We start from the raw sequence: 25,868 nt of genomic DNA, 5'->3' as shown, positions 1-25,868 counted from the left end.
AGTCAGCCATATTTTAAATTTTCTATATGCATGGTACATAAACTTGTATATGCCTTTTATCCTTTGAAATGCATTATCATGTGATCCACAATAGTAAAAGACTGGCCATGGCAAGTTCATGTAATATAGAATACAATGCTGATGTTAGAGGCATCATATGATGTAAAACAATGTTAAATCCATCGGATGTGGGCGCTTATACAACTTCAACTCTTCTCCAGAGCAAGGAAGGGGCTTTTATGGCGGAAGGGATGCTATTTTCGGCAAATACGGTAATACTGTATTGATGGCATATTGAGTCACACAATTAGTTCTGTTGAAGACAGTATAATATGTCTATTAACATGTATTACAAGGAAATGTATATAAAAAAGCTTCCTGTAACATTTCTAATCACTTATCTTGTTTTCCTGCACATTGTTAAATCACAAAAAGCTTTATTTCAATGCATGCTAATTATCTTAATGATCATAAGTTCCAGAAATTATTTTATTAATTACACAGTTTTACTTCCATGACCAAATTATTCTGACTAATTCCAGTGCGACTTTTAAGCTTTCTGAACACGAACTACCAGAATAAGAGAGTTTTCCGTTAGGCAGAGAGATTTATCTACGGCTACTGTATGGTTTTCTGACTGGCCCGTTAGCCATATTGTCTACAAGCTATTGTCTTGGACACTCGACTAAGTGCCTTCTAATGTCCACTAAATTGAACAAGATTCTCCAATAATCTCGCTGTAATGTTCTATAATAGTATCCACTATAGATAGGCAGCACAGAAACATGGTCTCAGGCAATTGTGTAGATCGTATAATGGGGGATAACTCATCATAGCAAATACAGCACACATTCCAGCAGGGGATATCACCCTTCCATTATATATATATATAGAACACAGATCTAGACAGAATGGGGAGATAACTCACTTGTAACAAATACACCAAAGGTAGACAGGGGAAATAACCCATTTATTACATATATATAGAATATAGACAGATTGGGGAGTCGAGATAACTCACTTGTAACAAATACACCAAAGGTAGACAGGGGAAATAACCTATTCATTACATATAGAACATCAACAGGAAAGGGAGATAACTCAAATATATCAAAAGTAGACAGGGGAAATCACCCATTTATTACATAAAGCACACTGACGGGAAGGGGAGATAACTCAAATACACCAAAGGTAGACAGAGGAAACAACTCAACCATCAGACAGAAAGGGGAGATAACCAAAAGCCATACTAAATTCATATTGGAAAAGCAAAAGAAATAAATAAGACATCTGTAACATGGTATGTAGGAAAGTAATCAGAAATCTTATACATATGTATACAATTATTTGAAATTTATGCCCACCGAGTAAGTAAATTCTCTAACAAAAGTCTAGTACTAAAAATTTCCCGTAACAAAGAAAAAGAGCTTTATAATGAACCAGTAGCTTCCTTATGTAAGTCAGAGGTCTGTCGATAAGGCAGCACCAGTGGATTCTAATTTTGACAAATGTAATGTGTTTTTCACACACCTTCTATTTTTCTGAGACTGCCACACCAGTCCCCATACAGTTAGGACAGATTTTTATTACGTTAGAAGAATATGTCAGAATTCTTCCAGGAAATAATGGTGTTTTATTGGAAAAATGATTTAGGTCTGCACAAAGGGACCATCAACCATCAACTTGTGAGCATATTACTCACTTTACGGTAAATATTCACGAACTCTAATAAATTTGCCCTTAAAGTTTTTCGCCAGCATGTAAATTTTCACTGTACAGCGTAACATATGTAAACACATTGTAACTACTGTATTCGCCATATTTAGCGCCTAGGGTGCAGAAATTATTTAATCAAAATGTAAGTTGTGGACAAAAAAAAAGTCAGTCATATTTTAAATCTTTCTGTACTCATGGTACAGTAAACATGTGTTTGCCTTTTATCCTATGAGACACATTATTATGTCATGATTCACATGTAAAAGACTCAAAAGTTCATATGTAATGTGGGATACAATACTGATAATACATCACATATAGTAAAACATTAATAAACCATGGGATACAACTTTAACTCGTCTCCAGAAAACGGGAGGGGTGCTTTATAGAGGGAGGGCACTAATTATGGCAAATACTGTATTTTGATTTAAAGAAAAAATTCCCAAAGAATATAAGTTTTTAAAGTGTTTCTCATTCCATGATTCTACCTACACTCCATCATTTCTCCTGTTTTTACTACTCAAGATTTTAGAACATTTACCACACATACTCTTGTCTGTGACAGTTTGATCTTCAAGTTATATACAATCATTTGTATGCAGCTTTTATGTTATTGTGCTTACAACTTTAGCGCAAACATTTCACAGAACTAAAAAGCAAACAGACATACATAATATAGTTAATGTAATAAAGCCCTGAATTACTCTCCTAGTGTTGTGGTTATGCCTGAGACATTTTTACATTTGAGTAAAAATTGTTATTGATCTGTACCACTGCTTCAGACATTCCGGACGAGATCTCTGACTTTAACGACCATCCATTAAAGTTTTCAGCCGATCTTGTTCTGTTCACATAACACCTTTTAATTTTAAGTCTCTCATTTATAAGAGTACATAAAGTAATTGACCAATCAATATTTAAGAAATACAACCCAAAAAACATTTTTATAACTTATTTTCATATCAATTTGGATTTCATTTAATTTCATGACTTTTATTTTAATGCCATTGATTATCTATAGATAAACATATAGCTGCACATGCTTTATATATCAAATCACTCTATGAATGGTATTCTCCCCGGCCCTCTCCCAATTCAATAATGATTCACATGACCTTGAAATATGTGTAAGATTATACCACTTTATGACAAGATATTGACATTATAATTACTCTCCTCAATTATGCATCAGCCACATTACATGCAGGCCAATGAATAAAACAAAAGACTCTCAAAGATTGCGGCTAAAAGTACAACAATGTGGCACCAGTAGAAGTCACCATTAGCTATGGTTCTCAACACATCAAAAGTAGCTCTTCTTAAGATATGGGATAATCAATCTTCAAAATAAGACTTGAACTGACATTTTAAGACATTTATTTTGCTAAGATTTGATTCGTTTAAAAATATCCAGCTCGCTGCACTCTGTAATCAATATTTGGCCCAATAGGTACCCATGTGTTGCTATTATATATACAAGTACCATTGGTCTTTTTCTTTTGTGACTCATATGACACTATGAAACGTATAGGGTCTAACGTAACTTTGACTTACCGTATTTGACCTGTTAAGCTCCCAGGGCATTTAAAAGAATTTAAAAAAAATGAAAAGGTGCTTAATTGGACGAAATGATTGCAAACATTTACAGTTTTGTGTAGTTTTGGTCTTTTTTTATGCCCAGGCAATTGAAATTGTGGCCTCAAAAAGGAGGGGGGGTGGGCGCTGATAGGGACATGGGCGCTTATTGGGTCAAATACGGTAGAAAAAATATGTGAAAGCTAAGTCACCATATATGTATATCTTCCTGTATCTAAATTATATTCATTAGCAAAAGATGTGAGTGAATTCTGTACAGGGAATAAACTTATTTGTGTTACAATAGATATTACAAATAACTGCTAGTGTTTATTAGAGCACATATGGTACCTACATAGTAAAGGTTTGAAATAAAGGATTTGTTTTAAAGATAAAAGGTGTTCATACAGTGGAAAACCATACATCATTCACATTTTAAAGAAGAAGTACATCAGATCATCTATCTAAGACAAAGTTGTTTCTTTTCATCTTCAATAGAAAACTTCAGCATTTAAATCAAATCCTTTATATATATATATCTATCTTGATACATCATGACACGTACTTGTTTTTTTCTATCATTTGTCAACTGTTATCATTAACTTGGCAGAGTGTAGACCAATATCTATTTACACAAACTACAGTCATACAGAAAAGGAGCATTTCTTTATTATGTGTTTCATTAAAGAAACAAGAGCTCTTGGAGAACAGCAAAGCTCGCTTCTCAATAGGCAGCTATTCTGTCTGCAAATTACATAGTTACCTCCCTTGCGAGTAGTTTCCATTGTGACGTCATTATTTTCTGAGCATATTTCACTTTGTTTTCTCCAAAATGATGACGTTGCGCTCACAAACTCATGACAACTTAATCAATACCTACCCGCAACTCTGTATTATGCAAAGAGAGAATTAAAGAAAGAGGTTATTATCATGCAAGAAGAAGTTTACCTAATGGGCCTCTTGAAATTCTCAAAATCCTATGTTTTACCCCTTAAATGATTGCCTATGTCCATAATATATATAATCCTAAAAACCTATAGCTATGTATAAACCAAGGCAAAAACCAATGTCAATTCTTAAGTAAAATACAAATTGGCAACTTATAAGCCATCTTGAAATTTTCAAAACTAATTTTTCATCCTTGAAATATTTGTCCAAACCAAAAGCAAGACTTACAAACCTACATTAATGTAGAAATCAATATCAGTTGTTATGGATAACGATTTTTCCACACTTACACCAAAACCTTAACCAGGCAATTTTGACCTATTGAGCCACTTGAAATTCTCAAAATCCAGCATTTTCTTGTTATGGATAACAGTTCTCAAAGTTTGCACCAAAACCTAACCTGGGGTTTTGGCGGTTTGGGCCTCTTGAAATTCTCAAAATCCAGCATTTTCTTCCTTAAAATCATAGTTGATATGCCCGTCATAAGACTTATAATCCTAAATTGATAAAGAAATCAATGTGAATTGTTACACATAACAGTTTTTCAACACACTTACACCAAAACCATAATGATTAGACGTTATAAGCTTAATTCTCACAAAATTATACTTCATCAGAAATATGACTTTCAGTCATCACATATTCACACTCTAGATTCCATTTTTACAATAAGATAAAACTGTCCATTAGAACCTTTTTCTGCTATAAATCATGTTTATTTGTGACGAGAACGGGAATACTGATTTGATCTAGCATCCTTGTAAGACTCTCCCTTACCATAATGTACTTAGAGTCATGAGCAGGAAGCTAGATACATCTTCATTAAAAGCCAACATGACATTGCTAGGTTGTTTATGGCACTAGAGCTTCCTTAATACCAGGAAACTGTATCTTACCATTCAATGACATTACACAAGACTATGTAACTTGCATGTCAACTCTTGGATAATTATATAGTTGTTTTTTAGATCTGTGCCTACGACTATTGATAAATATGTATGGCTATTGTGCTTCATTGGATGACTTTTCACGAGGGCCTCCTTGTGTGTGTCATTGCCATTGGATGTTGTATTTGGGGACATCATGGTCTATGGTGGGCCTTGTGATAATAGAATACATTCTTTACTTCCTCGCACCAATAGTAACATTCATAAATGACAAATAATTCAGTCAAAATTCTTTCAATGAAAAGCTAACAGGCCGTTAAAAAACCCATATGACTTAAGACACTACAGCTATTCTCAAGTCCTGTTGGTTGATTCCACATATAATGACTGTGAAGGCCAATGATTTTTCTCTGGGTACTCCATGTACTCCTCTACCAAAGCCTGGACACACTTGCCCATCACAGGTTACATGATGACCCTGACTGTAAAACAGGTACAATTGTACAACCCTTCTCCTAAATACATCGCTACAACAGTTATAATTATCACTCCTGATATATGCCTTGTCCAATCACTGCTGCAATCATACCAATATGATGTCAAATAATTATGTCAAGTAAAAAAAAAAAAAAAAATAAATTGGGCATTTTTGTCCAAAGCTTGACTGATTTCCCTTTTATTTCATCTAAAGGAAAAGAAAACTCCTATAAAGTTTTGAATTTCTAAAAGTTTTCAACATTCAGATATATAATTGTCTATAAATTGCAATATGGATGCCAGCCTAAGCTAACAATCCCTAGAGAACAAAGTGTGTTATGAACCACTATGGGGTCATTCTGTGAGAGAATATTACCAATCACTACCAAAACATCTAATGTCACTGACTCTATAACTTCTAATTTAGACTCCTATCTAATTATAATTAATACCAGGACCATTCTCTCTGTTCTCCAGGTCTGGCCAACTCTCACAACTCTCGGAGGCATCTCAAATGATCTGCAAGTGAGACATCTACCATAAAAGTCTTCACTAGAAAGTAAAACGAACATTTTAAAACTAGCTCAAGGTAAACATAGCATGGTGATTCTATTTTATCTTTGGATACAAACAGCACACAAGGTAGTGTACATCACCACTGGATGTTTCTGTATGATAGCATATGACAAACTTAGCAGTAGCTGCCATGTTCATCTGAATAACATATCACATATACTAGCTTGTATAAATGTTAAAAATGTCCTTAAAGCAAGAGGCCCAGAAGGCCTGTGTAATTCACAGTCATATATAAACAAGAGGCCAAAAGGCCTGTGTAATTCACAGTCATATATAAACAAGAGGCCAGAAGGCCTGTGTAATTCACAAGTCATATATAAACAAGAGGCACAGAAGGCCTGTGTAATTCACAGTCATATATAAACAAGAGGCCAGAAGGACTGTGTAATTCACAGTCATATAATTCATAAAAACAAGAGGCCCAGAAGGCCTGTGTAATTCACAGTATATATAAACAAGAGGCACAGAAGGCCTGTGTAATTCACAGTAATTATATAAACAAGAGGCCAGAAGGCCTGTGTAATTCACAGTCATTTATAAACAAGAGGCCAGAAGGACTGTGTAATTCACAGTCATATATAAACAAGAGGCCAGAAGGCCTGAGTAATTCACAGTCATATATAAACAAGAGGCCACAGAAGGCCTGTGTAATTCACAAGTCATATATAAACAAGAGGCCAGAAGGCCTGTGTAATTCACAGTCATATATAAACAAGAGGCCCAGAAGGCCTGTGTAATTCACAGTCATATATAAACAAGAGGCCAGAGGTAATTCACAGTCATTACATAAAACAAGAGGCCAGAAGGACTGTGTAATATAAACAAGAGGCACAGAAGGCCTGTGTAATTCACAGGTCATTTATTCAGTAATTCACAGTCATATAAACAAGAGGCCAGAAGGCTGTGTAATTCACAGTCATATATAAACAAGAGGCACAGAAGGCACAGAAGGCCTGTGTAATTCACAGTCATATATAAACAAGAGGCATATAAACAGTAAACAAGAGGCCAGAAGGCACTGAGTAATTCACAAGTAATATATAAACAAGAGGCACAGAAGGCCTGTGTAATTCACAGTCATATATAAACAAAGGCACAAAGGCTGTGTAATTCACAGTATATATAAACAAGAGGCCTAGAAGGCCTGTGTAATTCACTAGTAATATAAACAAGAGGCCAGAACAGGCCTCACAGTCATATATAAACAAGAGGCCAGAAGGCCTGTGTAATTCACAGTCATATATAAACAAGAGGCCAATTCACAGTATTATAAAAAGAGCCTAGTGTGTAGTATTATTCCAGAAGGCTAATATAATATATAACAAGAGGCCAGAAGGCCTGTGTAATTCACAGTAATATATAAACAAGAGTGTGTAATTCACAGTGTGTGTAATTCATCAGTCAATATATAAACAAGAGGCACAGAAGGCCCTGTGTAATTCACAGTAATATATAAACAAGAGGCACAGAAGGCCTGTGTAATTCAAGTCATATATAAACAAGAGGCCAGAAGGCCTGTGTAATTCACAGTCATATATAAAAAAGAGGCTAACACAGTCAGCCAGAAGGCCTGAGTAAATTCACAGTTATATAAACAAGGCCAGAAGGCCTGTGTAATTCACAGTCATATATAAACAAGAGGCCAAAGGCTGTTAATTCACATAATATATAAACAAGAGCCCAGAAGGCCTGTGTAATTCACAGTCATATATAAAACCCTGTATAAACAAGAGGCAAAGGACTTCACAGTATATATAAACAGTGGTAATTCATATATATAAACAAGAGGCCAGAAGGCCCATGTAATTCAAGAGGCCAGTTGTGTACACATACAATATAAACAAGATGGCCAGAAGGCCTGTGTAATTCACGGTCATATATAAACAAAACAAGAAGATGCCCATTAAAACAAAGGCCTGTGTTATTCACGGTCACATACAAACAAGATACTCAGAAGGCCTGTGTTATTCACGGTCACATACAAACAAGATACTCAGAAGGCCTGTGTTATTCACGGTCACATACAAACAAGATGCTCAGAAGGCCTGTGTTATTCACGGTCACATCAAACATAGAGGCCCAGAAGGCCTGTGTTATTCACAAATACAAACAAGATGTCCAGAAGGCCTGTGTTAATTCACACGGTATAATCACATACAAAGAAGATACTCAGAAGGCCTGTGTTATTCACGGTCACATACAAACAAAGATACTCAGAAGGCCTGTGTTATTCACGGTCACATACAAACAAGATACTCAGAAGGCCTGTGTTATTCACGGTCACATACAAACAAGATACTTAGAAGGCCTGTGTTATTCACGGTCACATACAAACAAGATACTCAGAAGGCCTGTGTTATTCACGGTCACATACAAACAAGATGCCCAGAAGGCCTGTGTTATTCACGGTCACATACAAACAAGATACCACGAAAGGCCTGTGTTATTCACGGTCACATACAAACAAGATACCAGAAGGCCTGTGTTATTCACGGTCCACATGCAAACAAGATGCCCAGAAGGCCTGTGTTATTCACAGGCTTATTCAAATAAGAGGCCCAGAAGGCCTGTGTAATTCAATCACATACAAACAAGAGAAATAGAAAAGCTATGTGGTATATTTGTGTTTGAGAGAAAGTTTACCTATATATATACTTAGTGACCTCGCTCCAAACATTATGATTTTATTTGCTATATAGCTCAGAACTTGATTTATACATTCTCTCGTGACTTCTACATCTCTTGTTATTTCTACAAGTACACATCTCTTGTGATTTCTACACATCTCTTGTGATTTTTACATTATCTTGTGACTTCTACATTGTCTTGTAAACAATACAATAAGTTTGCCAGTGTTTTTTATCGGAGTCTGAGTAATGGAAGTTATAACAATACCTATAAACATTAGTTTAAACTGTTCAGCACAGCCCGATAGGCATTCCCAATATTTGTACTGTAATTGGTAATTCTCATTGATTTTTAAAACCTTCCACACCGTTGTAATAGTTTATAACAGAGCAGGTTTTCCACAGATACGGGCTGTCTCTGATGATCGTTGTGATGCAGTGTCTGCTACAGCTTCCACACGGTACAGGGCAGTAAACCATAGAAAAGTAGGCTGTAGTTGTGCTTTCTGGTCGTAGGTACAGGGTAATATATAGTATCTTAAATGAGCATTCATATTCATGAGATTTTTTTTTAAAAGAAGACTTTTTTTATTTTTGCGAGCCTTGATGAGATGAGTTTTCATAAAAAATCTTATGAAATGAAAACAAATTTATGATACTTTTTATCACAAAACTACAAAAACCTACATTTCAAAGAATCTCGCATCAAAATGTCTCGTAATCATGACGTCTCATCTTTTTTTCTGACATAATTTTTAAAATAAATTCTGTCTTGACATCACAATGAAATTTTAGCCAATGAAAATCGATCCAGGTCATATTACACCTGTGACAAATACAACAATATTACATGGGCGAAATAACTGAATATTAGGCAGATTATGTGATAGAATGTTATATGTTAGCTGTTTTTGATACAAACTCTAAACAATCGACCTACACACAAAATTTTCCAACAATAACCATTAACATATCCATATATTCATTATTCATCTTCTATGATACATAAATAAACAACAGATTCCGACTCTTCATGAATAAAGCCATGACAAACTTGAATAAACCTCCTGTAATGTACATAATTTGTAAGATATATAGACAGTCAGGTATGTAATTGTGTCTTTGACACTGTACCTGTTACTGCTGCCACCTGTATTATAAATAGCCAAATATATCACATAGTCATGATGCCGTAATCATTCCTGAGATGCCAAATATACCGTATTTCATGACCAGTCCCCTCCCCCAGGGACGTTTAAGGGACAGGAGGATGCAGGCCTATTATCTTACTAGTTTAGAGGTACTATTTCAGAGGAATGAAATAACAAATTTAGTAGCGACAAAGATTTATCGTAATACATGTATAGAGAAACAATATTTGGGGAAAGTGTACAAAACTGGCGTTTAAAAGGGGAAAATATTCTACAATCTGATATTTTAATGACAATTCAGAAGTTGACAAAATACTAAAACATGGTATTTAAGTTAACTTTCTGTTCTATGAACAAGTTAGAGAATCTACAAGTTAGAGAATCAGTGGAGATTACTCTGGATCATCTTATGATTGAATTAGCATGTTGATCGTTAAGTGTACATGTTATTGTCACCTTGTTGTAGGCAGCACATCACACGGCAATAACTCCCATAACTTACACTGAACTAATCATCATTTTACCACAAAGTACCTGGTCCTAACACCGCTAACATTTATTCACACCTTATAAGAATTTCATGAACTTCCATCCATCAACTGTCGATGTGACAATAATGTGTCTTCAATTACAACAAAATGGCCCTGTTTATATGCACATTGGCCTGCACACAGCAGAAATCAATAGGGAGCAGCTTTTTGCTCTGCAACTTCACTGTGAAATGAACTGTAATTATGCAGGCTTAACTTTATTGGTACCAGGCATATCACTACAATGTGACCTTAGGTGATCATGCATATCATTACAATATGACCTTAGGTTATAACACATATCATTACAATGTGACCTTAGGTTATCATGCATATCATTACAATGTGAACTTAGGTTGTCATGCATGCAATTACAATGTGACTGCTGAGCTAAGGTTGTCACGCATATCATTACGATGTGACTTTAGGTTATCATGCAAATCATTATAATATGACCTTAGGTTATCATGCAAATCATTATAATATGACCTTAGGTAGTCACGCATATCATTACAATGTGACCTTAGGTTGTCATGCATACAATTACAATGTGACTGCTGAGCTAAGGTTGTCACACATATCGTTACAATGTGACCTTTGGTTGTCCTGTATAACATTTCAGTGTGACCTTGATAACGCATATTATTACAATGTGACCTTAGGTTGTCACACATATTGTTACAATGTGACCTTAGGTTGTCACGCATAACATTTCAATGTGACCTTGGGATCTAACGCATATCATTACAATGTGACCTTATGTTGTCATGCATATCATAATGATATCATCTTAGGTTGTCATGTATATCATTATAATGTGACCATAGGTTGTCATGCATATCATTTTGATACGACCTTAGGTTATATCGCATATCATTACAATACGACCTTAGGTTGTCTGGCATACCATTATAATGTGACCTTAGGTTGTCACGCATATCATTACAATGTGACCTTAGGTTATCACGCATATCATTACAATGTGACCTTAGTTTTAACCACTATCTTTGACACTGTTGTTAACCAGCATCTCTTAAATATTGTCTGTGTTACTTTTCAAGCTTTACCTCTTTGTACAATAACATCAACATTACTTATTTATTGTAAGAAAAGAAGCGCTTGTTTACAAATTATAATGGAATTTGATCTAGCCGACACTACTGAACTACCAGAACGGATTGTGTACACAGACAATAACTCCTGCTGGCCTATATTCTGAGCCTAATTGCTCTGCAATACCCTGCATGTGTTGCTTGTTTTTGCAAATATTTCAATTTTTCTCAATTTGAGGACGACCAAATTTGATCAGCATATCAGCTGAGGAACCAGCACACTGATTATGATAAAGATGGCACTCCAGGATTCCTCCACTGCTCTATAAATAACTCATTCTCCTCTGAAATTAAATTGGGACACTTTAATTTCTCTACAGGAAGTATGCAGGTGCCCTCTGAGTTGAGTAACTCCATAATAATCTGGTTACAGTTGCCAGTACCTTCCGGTATGGCATCGCTTATCATTATCAGTCACCAATGACAATACTATATAACAATTACGACATAATAAACAGTCTTCAGTCTCTTTGAATTGAATCAATAAATTATTTCTCTCTCAAATTTTCTCAAACTTATTAACATAAAGGATAATGAATCAGAGCTTAATTAACAACACATTGTACATATCAATGGCAGAAATTACTCAAGTCAGGACTAGATTGAGGAAGCTATACAGTAAGGGAAGGCAGCCTAAAAATAACACAGCAAATTCAGAATGTGAAACACCCTTGGGACCTGTATAGAGAAGCCAACCTCAGGCTCCCAATTCTTTTTCTCCACAGATTATTCATGAGTTTTGGTTAGCAGAGTCTAGAACCTCCGCCTGATTTTGTACTTTACTTACCCAATGAGACTGTCGTCAACATGTTCCTTAGGTCAGAACAATCTCTGGCTGATACCCTGAACATAAGGGCTGCCCAGTCTATAATTACCTGTGGAACAGCTGGTTTACCTTATTTGGCGTTTATTACTGACTTTGGTGTCTAAACATGGCTTCAGAGATGGCACCAGAAAATTAAATATCTCAAAAGCACATATCATTTAACCACATACTAACACAGAAGGATGTCAGGTACAAAGGAGAAGGAGGGATAATAATAGTAAAAGTTACTGAAGCGAATCAAGGAAATACTGTATTCGACCCAATATTTGCCCATGTCCCTATAGGCGCCCCTCCCCCTTTTTGAGGCCTCGATTTTAATTGCCCATGCAGGCATAAACAAAGACCAAAACCGTATAGGTTTGCAATAATTTTCATCTTATTAGCACCTTTTCATTTTTTCAACGCCCTTGGCGCTTATTATGTCAAATACGGTACTGTAAATGCATCTGAGTGAAACATTTCTAAAATGTTGCAAAAAATCAGAACTTAAGTTTTCCTGCGATCATTTTTCTGTATCTTTTGATTGTAAAACCAAGAATTGTGGCTTCATACATTGGAATTGCCAGTGTCTGTATGTTTGGCACACTTAGGATCACTAACATTGGGGCCTTACAGATAGATAGCTAAGTGGATCATAGTTTAACTCCCGCGTAACATGCAACCTTCATTCTGTTGGTAAATTGAGTCTGAAAGCCTTCGTCCGAAATCCAATAATGCTTAGGGATTAAAACTTATTGGCATTGTGAACCATAGTGTAATGGAGACAATAGATCTGTTAAAGAGACCAATTCCAGAAAACAGAGCATCTCTTATCATAACAAAATGGAGTCAACAGGGAGAAGAGTGTATGAACAGAAACAAAGACATGTTTGAGTTAAACTGACCTTGAACGGCAAGCAACGATAACAGAAAACCATGCTAGATCAAGACGACAATACATTGAAATGGGATTGGTGTGCTGCTCATTTAATCTCCAGTATAATCACTTACAACAGATTTTGCTACTGATTTTTTTTAACACTCACAAAATAGCCAAATATCAATCGGATGGAAAATGAGTAATTTCGAATGATCTTTACAATATTGACAACAGTATAATCATATCACTACAAAGATTAGTTACTTTTTTTCATTCATTTGCATAAATGATTATTTGCCTGAATCATTTATAACAGTTGATGTCATCGAAAAAACCTGCAAATGCATCATAAAATGATATGTTTTAACATTTCCCATATATTGCTTATTAATCTCACTCACCCCTAAACATATGTTTGAACTCATCTAATTGTAAGATTGGATCAGTCCATTATAAAATCTTATGGGTGAATGATCTTTAATCAATAATAGGTTGACACGTCAGATAAACAAAGCATATGTAATAGGACCTTAGTGCGATTGAACATGTATATGTATTGGGACTTGATGTCATTATTTTGCACGTTAAACAAAACTAGATCTGCTATTGTGTAATGCAGGAAGTTCCGTAATGGGTCTGTGCATGTATTGGTAATAATTCTGAAATGAGACACAAGGGACATTTGCATAGAAAACTCAATACTAAGCTTTTATCTTGTGTAGAGTTGAAGCTGTACTACCCCTCATCTCATTACGAAAGTCTTATTTCATATCTCATAACACAGCGCATTTCCTTTATCTCCGAAAAGTTTAAATGGCCATAATAATATATTCCTGATATTGTGATAGCAATATTCAGTCAAAACCAATAATGTTTTCCACGTAGACCTAAAAATTGTGTACCAAAACGTTTGTGTCGGTACAAAGGAATACACTCGTCCCATTAAAATATTGATAATATAAACATTACGGCGTCATTAAAACATTGATACTGGAGGCAGCCATTGAATTCATAGTTATTTAATTGATCTGGAGGGTGTAGGGAGATAAATGAGGGGTAGGTTATAGCATATTAACATTTAACTTGGTGATTCAATCTCCAGATGGACATGGAAAGGTCTCTCCTGGAACTTTCGGCCACTCTCCTGTGATAACCAGGAATCAAGGAGACCCATATATATATAATATAGCTAATTCATCTTGTCCGGAGATTCTACAATCTATGAGACTTGCACTCCTAGAAATAACTTTTATTGAAATGAAAAAAAAAAAACCCAACAATATTGATGGCATAATTAATTAAGGGCGAGTCATTCGTAGCAAATGTTTCCTTTTACCATGCATGGTATTCCTGTCATCGTTTCTCCGGTGTAGAGATATCAGAGCGAGCCAGCGGCATATCAATGTGGTGTCGCATCCAACAAGTTTGGGGATGGTAAATTTATTAGTGCCGAGAATCCACCAATCTAACAACTGTTGCATGCTAAATTCCATTTACAAACAGAGCAGGGCAGCAATGATGAATTCTCCACTCTTAGGACATAATTGAACTGGAATCTGGGAGACAGTTCTAGTATGTATAATAATATTATCACTCTTCTAGCTTCAGGGAATTTTAATGGGTAGCCAAGGATTGCCGTGCCAGTACTAAGATGACATCCCGCGAGAGGGTGTTTAAGTAGACAAGTCACCCGAGGCTCTAGAACTGCTGAAGCTATACAACATGTTCTTACTGGTGCTTAATCACAATTAATGGGTCATCACAATACAAAATAAAACAGAAAATTAGAAATAGCGGTAATATATAAATGTGCCTGCCTATATATATGTAGCTATATACTGTATTCAACCAAATAAGTGCCAAAGGCGTTTAAAAAATTGAACAAGGTGCTTAAAAAGACAAAATTATTGCAAGCCTATATAGTTTTGATAGTTTTGGTCCTATGCACAGGCAATTAAAATGAGGCCTCAAAAATGGGAGGGGCGCCTATAGGGACAGGAGCACTTATTGGGTCGATATGGTATAAAGCAGGACAGGACAAGCAGGATGGATGCGACTAACTCGATCTACAAGTTAAACCCGTCTACTTATTTCATGGAAGGAGACATCAAATTATGTAATTACCAGTATGTCGACATTGGAGGAAATCTTGAGAGAAATAAGGAAACTACCGTTTTTGACCCAAAAAGTGCCCAGGGTGTTTAAAAATTGCAAAAATAAAAAGGTGCTTAATAAGATGAAATTATTGAGGCCTCAAAAGGGGGAGGGGTGCTAATAGGGACATGGACGCTTATTGGGTCGCATACGGTATATTTTATACACGACAATTTACCTAGTAAAGGAATATTCTACTATAGATATACAATCAGGTAGTGTGTGCCTGTGTCACCTGTATTATAAACCACAGCGGTCTGACTCACAGTACACAATGCAAGCTTGTTTTCAAACATCGGTATCCATGGCAGGTATAGATTTGTTGAACACCAGGTTTTCTTCAGAAGCTGCGAAGGAGCACCAAGTCTGATCATTAGAACTGGTTCTAGAAATCTGAGAAAATAATTGCCAATTTATCTTTTAATGGAACAGCAAATCAAAGCCTATTCTGTATTTGCATATTACAGAGTTATCTGGCCTTGCAGGTAGGTATCAATTGTGAAGTCATGTGTTTGTGAATGTAACATCATACTTTTCAGAAAACGATGTGGAATGCCCTCACAAAATAATGATGTAATAATTACCTGCAAGGGAGCTAACTCTGGAATATGCAAAGACTGAATATAATATCACAGTGGATCGACCATGCACATCGGTGTAGCTGCGGAGATCTGATCAGCAGGGTTTGTCCCTACTTCCCTAGGGTCCCACCAGTGGGATATGGTTACATTGAGGTATCATGCCACTACTAGGTCTTAAGGCTCCTCCATCGTGGTGTCCAATATTCTTTCACAAGAACTTCCTCTCTCTCTTTTCCAGTATTCTCATCACTGAGCCATGTTGTCCAAGTGGTAAAGGTGTCCAACATTACACTAGCTGGCTAGGCACCAGCAAAGTTGTTCAGGCTTTCTACCACATAGCCTTCAGTCTCTGAGTCTAACGTCTAAGTATTTTTATCACATAATCCGCCTGATATCCAGTGATTTTGTCCGTGTAATATTTTTGCATATGTCACTAATGTAATATGACCTGGAGCGATTTCCATTGGCTAGAAATTCATTGTGACGTCAGACAGAAACAATAAAATGATGTCAGGAAAAATGACTTGACGTCAGGATTACGAGGACGGCGGGACAAAATGGCGGCCTCTGCTGGATTTTTGGAATACATTTTGATGTGACATTCTTTGTTATGTAGGTATTTGAAGATATGTGATAAAAAGTATCTTAAATCTGTGTTCATTTCATATGAGATTTTACGAAACTTGTCTCCAAGTTTTAGTTTTTGTTCGCCAAGGCTCGCAAAAATAAAAACTTCTTTATAGACTCGTTTCATAAAATCTCATATGAAATGAACACTAATATAAGATCCTATACATATATATATCTGTCATTTTCAACAGATACTACAATTTTCCGCATCACAAAATTCTAGCAGGTCTTTAGATAACTGTAGCTGTAACTGTGATGAATAGAACCAGAACAAACCAAATTTAATTTGACCAATAAGAAAGCCCGATTCTGGTGTAAACAACATTCATATTTCTATGACAGACAACACTGATAACATGTATACTCGACAAACACAATCTGCATAAGAACACTGCTCAGTTAAAACTAACAATTTCTGACGATAGAATTTCATTACATGTAAACAAACAAATCACAGATACAAGTAATCAAGTTAATTTTCCAGGGAAATTGATGTTTCTGTTGGAGGTAAAATGTGTCGGGCCTATACAGTGGATCTGAATGTAATATAATTTCTAAAACACTTAGACACACAGGAACCATTTGCTCTGTCTTTGGTTATTTGTGTGTTGTTGCCATAGCGACGGAGTAGTGGCTACGGGTATCTTAACATAATGTACTGTATCAGAAACACACATGGTCAATGATAAATATACCGGTGTAGCAGCCATTTCTTTCCCCCTCTGATAGTTTCCCCGGGGAAAGAATTGGCTAGCTGATTTCTTCCCCGGGGAAAAAACTGGCTAGCTGATTTTTTCCCCCGGGAAAGAATAGGCTAGCTGATTCTTTCCCCCCCCTAATTACTTTTATCCCCCGGGGAAAGAATTAGCTAGCTGATTCTTTCCCCCCTCTTGATTAATTTTAGGGGGAAAACCATTGACTAGCTGATTCTTTCCCCCCTCTCGAACTTGTTCCAGGGGGTGGGGGAGACTATTTGCTAGCTGATTATTCCCCCCTCTTGATTAATTCTAGGGGGAAATAATTGGCTAGCTGATTCATTCCCCCCTCTCGATTATATCTAGGAGGGAAACTATTGGCTAGCTGATTCATTCCCCCCCTCTTGATTATATCTAGAGGGAAACTATTGGCTAGCTGATTCTTTCCCCCCTAACAAATTATATCTAGGGGAGAAACTATTGGCTAGCTGATTCTTTCCCCCCTCTCGATTATATCTAGGGGAGAAACTGTTGGCTAGCTGATTCATTCCCCCCTCTCGAATTATTTCCAGGGGGTGGGGGAAACTATTGGCTAGCTGATTATTCCCCCTCTTGATTATATCTACGGAGAAACTATAGGCTAGCTGATTCTTTCCCCCCTCTCGAATTATTTCCAGGGGGTGGGGGAAATTATTGGCTAGCTGATTATTCCCCCTCTTGATTATATCTACGGAGAAATTATTGGCTAGCTGATTATCCCCCCCCTCTTGATTGATTATAGAGGGAAACTATTGGCTAGCTGATTCTTTCTCCCCTCTTGATTATATCAAGGGGGGAAACTATTGGCTAGCTGATTTTTTCTCCCCTCTTGATTATATCAAGGGAGAAACTTTTGGCTAGCTGATTCTTCCCCCCTCACAAATTATTTCCAGGGGTGTGGGGGAGACTATTTGCTAGCATATTCTTTCCCTCCTCTTGATTATATCTAGAGGAAAACTATTGGCTAGCTGATTCTTTCCCCCCTCTTGATATGTTTTAGGGGGAAAACTATTGACAAGCTGATATTCCCCCACCCCTCTTGATTATATCTAGGGGGGAAACTATTGGCTAGCTGATTATTCCCCCCTCTTGATTATATCTAGGGGGGAAACTATTGGCTAGCTGATCATTCCCCCCTCTTGATTATATATAGGGGGGGAAACTATTGGCTAGCTGATTCTTTCCCCCTCTTGATTAATTCTAGGGGGAAACTATTGGCTAGCTGATTATCCCCCCTCTTGATTATATCTAGGGGGAAAACTAGTGGCTAGCTGATTCTTTCCCCCCTTTCGATTAATTCTAGGGGGAAATTATTGTTCAAATGACTAGTATCATTAATGCTGTCAGCTATGGAGCTTAATTCTTGAATGCAGATCATTTAAAATTTATTATCTAATTTAAATTTTACTTCAGTCCGATTTTTATGTTTTTATTCAAATGTTTATAGTTTCAACAAGTATGCAATTTTTGAATATATAAATTAGAACATGTTAAATTAATGTGCATATACAATGTATATCGATGTGATATACATTTACACATGCAGATGGTAATTAGCATTTGAGGTTTTGCCAGGTAAATCTGGGTCTATTTAAACAGATTCTGTTTTCAAAATTAAAAAAAATTAAACTTGCATGTATTTAAGTTTAATTACAAAATTCAGAGGAATGTAGGTGGCTTTTCATGTGCAAATGCTGCTATTTCCAAATTTTTAAAGCATTTAAAAACATTTAGTATGATTGTTTTTGTGTGTGTTTCATTTTTACAGTATAATGATATTGATCAATCCTTCTTCAAAATTCCTTTTACATATTTCTTTTCTGAATAACAATTAAGAAGCTCAAATTTTTCAATGATGCTTATAGTGTAGAGGAGTGTAAACATTTTAAGTAAGTAACTTTTTGTCTATGAAAAACAAAATACTAGTTTGTACTTCACAACACCTTCGATATGTGTGTTTTCTCTGGCCTATTCTACACCAACTCATGGTTTAATACTATACATTAGTTGTCGCTGGGCCCATCTCTGATAAATGTTAGAGATCTCATCCTCACCAATTCTGATATTAATGTAAGAGATGTCATCCTCCCCAATTCTGATACTAAATGTAAGAGATGTCACCCTCCCATCTCTGATACTTAAGTGAGAGACGTCACCCTTCCATCTCTGATACATATGTTAGAAACGTCACCCTTCCATCTCTGATACTTATGTTAGAGATGTCACCCTCCCATCTCTGATACTAATGTTAGAGATGTCACCCTCTCTCAACTCTGATACTTATGTTAGAGATGTCATCCTCCCAATTCTGATACTAATGTTAGAGATGTCACCCTTCCATCTCTAATACTTATGTTAGAGATATCATCCTCTCATCTCTGATACTAAGTGTAGATGTCACCCTCCGGTCTCTGATACTTATGATAGAGATGTCACCCTCCCATCTCTGATACAAATGTTAGAGATGTCACCTTCCCATCTCTGATACTAATGTTAGAGATATCATCCTCCCAATTCTGATACTAATGTAAGAGATGTCACCCTCCCATCTTCTAATACTTATGTTAGAGACGTCACCCTTCCATCTCTGATACTTAAGTGAGAGACGTCACCCTTCCATCTCTGATACTAATGTTAGAGATGTCACCCTCCCATCTATGATACTAATGTTAGAGATGTCACCCTCCCATCTCTGATACTAATGTTAGAGATGTCACACTCCCATCTCTGATACTTATGTTATAAAATATAACAGTGAAGGGGGAAAAGAATCAGCTAGTCAATAGTTCCCCCCCCCCCTTATAAATATACAGTGAAGGGGGGGAAAGAATCAGCTAGCCAATAGTTTCCCCCCTTATAAATATACAGTGAAGGGGGGAAAGAATCAGCTAGTCCAATAGTTCCCCCCCCCCTTATAAATATACAGTGAAGGGGGGAAAAGAATCAGCTAGCCAATAGTTTCCCCCTTATAAATATACAGTGAAAGGGGAAAGAATCAGCTAGCCAATAGTTTCCCCCATATAGAAATAAATAGAACAGGGAAGGGGGGAAAGAATCAGCTAGTCAATAGTTTCCCCCCTTATAAAATATACAGGGAAGGGGGAAAGAATCAGCTAGCCAATAGTTTATCCCCCCCCCCCTTATAAATATACAGTGAAGGGGGGAAAGAATCAGCTAGTCAATAGTTCCCCCCCCCTTATAAATATTACAGTGAAGGGGGAAAGAATCAGCTAGCCACATAGTTTTCCCCCTTATAAATATACAGTGAAGGGGGGAAAGAATCAGCTAGCCAATAGTTTCCATTTTCCCCATATAGAAATAAATAGACAGGGAAGGGGGGAAAGAATCAGCTAGTCAATAGTTTCCTCCCCCCTTATAAATATACAGTGAAGGGGGGAAAGAATCAGCTAGTCAATAGTTCCCCCCCCCCCTCCTTATAAATATACAGGGAAGGGGAAAAGAATCAGCTAGCCAATAGTTTTCCCCCTTATAAATATACAGTGAAGGGGGGAAAGAATCAGCTAGCCAATAGTTTCCCCCCTTATAAATATACAGTGAAGGGGGGAAAGAATCAGCTAGCCAATATGTTTCCCCCCTTATAAATATACAGTGAAGGGGGAAAAGAATCAGCTAGTCAATAGTTTCCCCCCTTATAAAATATATACAGTGAAGGGGGAAAGAAGCAGCTAGTCAATAGTTTCCCCCATTATAGAAATAAATAGACAGGGAAGGGGAAAGAATCAGCTAGTTAATAGTTTCCCCCCCATAGAAAATAAATAGACAGGGAAGGGGGAAAGAATCAGCTAGCCAATAGTTTCCCCCCTTATAAATATACAGTGAAGGGGGAAATAATCAGCTAGTCAATAGTTTCCCCCATATATAAAATAAATAGACAGGGAAGGGGGAAAGAATCAGCTAGCCAATAGTTTTCCCCCCTTAAAAATATACAGGGAAGGGGGAAAGAATCAGCTAGCCAATAGTTTCCCCCCCTATAATAAATAAATACAGTGGAAGGGGGAAATAATCAGCTAGTCAATAGTTTTTCCCCCATATAAAATAAATAGACAGGGAAGGGGGAAAGAATCAGCTAGTGCAATAGTTTCCCCCCCTTATAAATATACAGTGAAGGGGGGAAGAATCAGCTAGTCAATAGTTTTCCCCCATATAGAAATAAATAGACAGGGAAGGGGGGAAAGAATCAGCTAGTCAATAGTTTCCCTCCTTATAAATATACAGGGAAGGGGGAAGAATCAGCTAGCCAATAGTTTCCCCCCTTATAAATATACAGTGAAGGGGGGAAAGAATCAGCTAGCCAATAGTTTCCCCCCCTATAAATATACAGTGAAGGGGGGAAAGAATCAGCTAGTCAATAGTTTCCTCCCTTATAAAAATATACAGTGAAGGGGGGAAAGAATCAGCTAGTCAATAGTTTCTCCCTTATAAATATACAGTGAAGGGGGGAAAGAATCAGCTAGCCAATAGTTTCCCTCCTTATAAATATACAGTGAAGGGGGAAAAGAATCAGCTAGTCAATAGTTCCCCCCCCCCCCCTTATAAATATACAGTGAAGGGGGGAAAGAATCAGCTAGCCAATAGTTTCCCCCCTATAAATATACAGTGAAGGGGGGAAAGAATCAGCTAGTCAATAGTTCCCCCCCCTTATAAATATACAGTGAAGGGGGAAAGAATCAGCTAGCCAATAGTTTCCCCCTTATAAATATACAGTGAAGGGGGGAAAGAATCAGCTAGCCAATAGTTTTCCCCTTATAAATATATACAGTGAAGGGGGGAAAGAATCAGCTAGTCAATAGTTCCCCCCCCCCCCCCTTATAAATATACAGGGAAGGGGGGAAAGAATCAGCTAGGACCAATAGTTTCCCCCTTATAAAATATACAGATGAAGGGGGGAAAGAATCAGCTAGCCAATAGTTTCCCCCCTTATAAATATACAGTGAAGGGGGGAAAGAATCAGCTAGCCAATAGTTTCCCCCATATAGAAATAAATAGACAGGAGAAGGGGGGAAAGAATCAGCTAGCCAATAGTTTTCCCCCCTTATAAATATACAGTGAAGGGGGAAAGAATCAGCTAGTCAATAGTTTCCCCCCTTATAAATATAACAGTGAAGGGGGGAAAGAAGCAGCTAGTCAATAGTTTCCCCCATATAGAAATAAATAGACAGGGAGGGGGAAAGAATCAGCTAGTCAATAGTTTTCCCCCATATAGAAATAAATAGACAGGGAAGGGGGAAAGAATCAGCTAGTTAATAGTTTCCCCCATATAGAAATAAATAGACAGGGAAGGCGAAGATCGAAAAAGAATCACTAGCCAATAGTTTCCCCCCCTTATAAATATACAGTGGAGGGGGGAAAGAATCAGCTAGTCCAATAGTTTTTTCCCCCCTATAGATATACAGACAGGGAGGGGGGGAAGAATCAGCTAGCCAATAGTTTCCCCCGTAATAGAAATAGATAGACAGGGAAGGGGGGAAAGAAATCAGCTAGCCAATAGTTTCCCCCCTTATAAATATACAGGAAGGGGGAAAGAATCAGCTAGCCAATAGTTTCCCCCCTTATAAATATACAGTGAAGGGGGAAATAATCAGCTAGTCAATAGTTTCCCCCATATAAAAATAAATAGACAGGGAAGGGGGAAAGAATCAGCTAGCCAATAGTTTCCCCCCCTTATAAATATACAGTGAAGGGGGGAAAGAATCAGCTAGTCAATAGTTTCCCCCATATAGAAATAAATAGGACAGGGAAGGGGGGGAAAGAATCAGCTAGTCAATAGTTTTCCCCCCTTATAAATATACAGGGAAGGGGGAAGAATCAGCTAGCTGAGTGCAATAGTTTCCCCCCTTATAAATATACAGTGAAGGGGGGGAAGAATCAGCTAGCCAATAGTTTCCCCCCTTATAAATATACAGTGAAGGGGGGAAAGAATCAGCTAGTCAATAGTTTCTCCCTTATAAATATACAGTGAAGGGGGGAAAGAATCAGCTAGTCAATAGTTTCCCCCTTATAAATATATACAGTGAAGGGGGAAAAGAATCAGCTAGCCAATAGTTTCCCTCCTTATAAAATATACAGTGAAGGGGGGAAAGAATCAGCTAGTCAATAGTTCCCCCCCCCTTATAAATATACAGTGAAGGGGGAAAGAATCAGCTAGCCAATAGTTTCCCCCCTTATAAATATACAGTGAAGGGGGGAAAGAAATCAGCTAGTCAATACAATAGTTCCCCCCCCCCTTATAAATATACAGTGAAGGGGGGAAAGAATCAGCTAGCCAATAGTTTCCCCCTTATAAATATTACAGTGAAGGGGGGAAAGAATCAGCTAGCCAATAGTTTCCCCCTTATAAATATACAGTGAAGGGGGGAAAGAATCAGCTAGTCAATAGTTTCCCCCCCCCCCCCTCCTTATAAATATACAGGGAAGGGGGAAAGAATCAGCTAGCCAATAGTTTCCCCCTTATAAATATACAGTGGAAGGGGGGAAAGAATCAGCTAGCCAATAGTTTCCCCCCTTATAAATATACAGTGAAGGGGGGAAAGAATCAGCTAGCCAATAGTTTCCCCCATATAGAAATAAATAGACAGGGAAGGGGGGAAAGAATCAGCTAGCCAATAGTTTCCCCCCTTATAGTCAATATACAGTGAAGGGGGAAAGAATCAGCTAGTCAATAGTTTCCCCCCTTATAAATAAATATACAGTGAAGGGGGGAAAGAAGCAGCTAGTCAATAGTTTCCCCCATATAGAAATAAAATAGACAGGGAAGGGGGAAAGAATCAGCTAGTCAATAGTTTCCCCCATATAGAAATAAATAGACAGGGAAGGGGGAAAGAATCAGCTAGTTAATAGTTTCCCCCATATAGAAATAAATAGACAGGGAAGGGCGAAAGAATCAGCTAGCCAATAGTTCCCCCCCTTATAAATATACAGTGGAGGGGGGAAAGAATCAGCTAGTCAATAGTTTCCCCCTTATAGATATACAGTCAAGGGGGGAAAGAATCAGCTAGCCAATAGTTTCCCCCGGTATAGAAATAGATAGACAGGGAAGGGGGGAAAGAATCAGCTAGCCAATAGTTTCCCCCCTTATAAATATACAGGGAAGGGGAAAGAATCAGCTAGCCAATAGTTTCCCCCCTTATAAATATACAGTGAAGGGGAAAAAATCAGCTAGTCAATAGTTTCCCCCATATAAAAATAAATAGACAGGGAAGGGGAAAGAATCAGCTAGCCAATAGTTTCCCCCCTTATAAATATACAGTGAAGGGGGAAAGAATCAGCTAGTCAATAGTTTTCCCCCATATAGAAATATAAATAGACAGGGAAGGGGGGAAAGAATCAGCTAGCCAATAGTTTCCCCCTTATAAATATACTGGATCAGGGGGGGGGGGAAGAATCAGCCTAGCCAATAGTTTCCCCCCTTATAAATATACAGTGAAGGGGGAAAGAATCAGCTAGTCAATAGTTTTCCCTCCTTATAAATATACAGTGAAGGGGGAAAAAATCAGCTAGTCAATAGTTTCCCCCATATAGAAATAAATAGACAGGGAAGGGGGGGAAGAATCAGCTAGCCAATAGTCCCCCCCCCCTTATAAATATACAGTGAAGGGGGGAAAGAATCAGCTAGCCAATAGTTTCCCCCATATAGAAATAAATAGACAGGGAAGGGGGGGAAAGAATCAGCTAGTCAATAGTTTCCCCCATATAGAAATAAATAGACAGGGAAGGAGGGAAAGAATCAGCTAGCCAATAGTTTCCCCCCTTATAAATATACAGTGAAGGGGGGGAAAGAATCAGCTAGTCAATAGTTTCCCCCAATATAGAAATAAATAGACAGGGAAGGGGGGAAAGAATCAGCTAGCCAATAGTTTCCCCCTTATAGAAATAAATATAGAGGGAAGAGGGGAAACAATCATTTAGCCAATATTTCCCCCTAAAAATAAATCGAAGTGGGGGAATGAATCAGCTAGCCAATATTTCCCCCTAAAAATAAATTGAGACTGGGGAAAGGATCAGCTAGCCAATAGTTTCCCCCCTCTGAAAATAATTCGAGAGGGGGGGAAAGAATCAAGCTAGCCATTAGTTCCCAACTAGAAATAAAGAGACAGGAAATGGGGACATCATCAGCTACCCAATATTTCCCCCTAAAATTAATCAAGAGGGGGGGGGGGGTAATCAGCTACCGGTATCAATAACTTTATTGATATTGATATTCATTGAGATTTTCTTAGTTGACAATTTGTATTTGCATTTTTTATTTATGGACGAAATGTGTCCAATTAGAACTCTCCTCAATTTATTTTCTTCTATTTCTCTAAAATTCTTTTCAAACTAATTAATCAATTGAGAGCAATTTATTTTGTTAGAACTTTCCAGGACATTCACCCTTGCTGTAGGGTTTCAAAAGGTACATTTGGAACAGAGGTGGAACCAACAGTCACAGATGTTACAATGCAATGACAATACCAATGCTCTGATA

At 37.3% G+C, this 25,868-nt stretch overlaps 1 protein-coding gene across 2 annotated transcripts in view; it reads right to left on the bottom strand.

Moving 5' to 3' along the window:
- LOC138314438 (plexin domain-containing protein 1-like) overlaps positions 1-25,868 on the bottom strand; it is an 88,877-nt gene that overhangs the window by 43,104 nt on the left and 19,905 nt on the right. The window lies entirely within an intron of this gene.

This window comes from Argopecten irradians, chromosome 2 (genome assembly GCF_041381155.1).
Source record: "Argopecten irradians isolate NY chromosome 2, Ai_NY, whole genome shotgun sequence".
NCBI lineage: Eukaryota > Metazoa > Mollusca > Bivalvia > Pectinida > Pectinidae > Argopecten > Argopecten irradians.
Note: the sequence above shows the minus strand (reverse complement) of the source record. Positions and strands in the feature narration are given on the sequence as shown.